The 826-nt window shown below is 37.3% G+C and overlaps 1 non-coding gene across 1 annotated transcript; it reads right to left on the bottom strand.

Annotated features, from left to right (window-relative positions):
• Nucleotides 1-242: 242 nt before the first annotated feature.
• LOC146535889 (signal recognition particle RNA) lies at nucleotides 243-539 on the bottom strand. The gene has a single exon (XR_014878391.1).
• Between the last annotated feature and the right edge of the window lie 287 nt (nucleotides 540-826).

The following is an 826-nucleotide window of genomic DNA, read 5'->3' as shown; positions in this document are numbered from 1 at the left end:
CATTTCTTTAATTTTTTATATAATATTATATTGTATGAGTGCCTTATATATATAACTCTGTATGTATTATAATCAAATATGCTATACCTACATCCATATTTTAATATTATCCTCAAGGAATTATGTATTGAGGATGGAATGGAATGTCAAATAAATATAATACTATTTAAACCTTGTTTTACAAATAAAACTAGATTTTTCAAAGTCAAATAAAACAATAAGCTTATATCAAATGTAAGCAAAAAGGATCGGGTCTGGTTGTATTGGTCGGGCTGTCACCGCGCGCCCACTCCCGGTCGCTGTCCCACTACTGCCCCATGCGGAGACTTTTGGCTGCTGGGTTTCCCCTCTGGCCCGGTGCGCCCCTCCTCAGTGAAACCTGCACCTCCCGGACTCCTCCGGGTGGTCCATATTAACACCAGGCTTAGTGTGGACGTCCAGTCAACGTGGACCACGCAGCGCCAGGACTCCCGGCCTCAGACCATCCTCCGAGCCCGACCTCCGAGAAGCCGGATTACAGGAGACGCCACGCTCCCGGTCGAACGATGTGGTGAAAATATTGTTCCCTATCAGGCCAAATTACATGATTCAAATCCTACCTTGTCCAAAACTTTTTTTATTCTGGCGTGATGTTTATTTTTTTCAATGCATTTATGTTTTGCAAATATAATAAAGAAAGATAAATAATTTATTTTTTTACTTTTAAACTTTATTGTTATTATTATCAGGTTAGCTTTTATACAATAGCAAGCTTTAAACAAATTGTTAAATTCAATGTATGTAAAATATAAAATATTTTTATTTTTTAAAATCAATCACTAAATCA

Source organism: Heliconius melpomene, chromosome 10, assembly GCF_056956725.1.
Source record: "Heliconius melpomene rosina isolate 202511_hmr_F chromosome 10, ASM5695672v1, whole genome shotgun sequence".
In the NCBI taxonomy this organism is placed as follows: Eukaryota; Metazoa; Arthropoda; class Insecta; order Lepidoptera; family Nymphalidae; genus Heliconius; species Heliconius melpomene.
The sequence above is the reverse complement of the archived record's forward strand: the minus strand, read 5'-3'. Positions and strand labels throughout refer to the sequence as shown.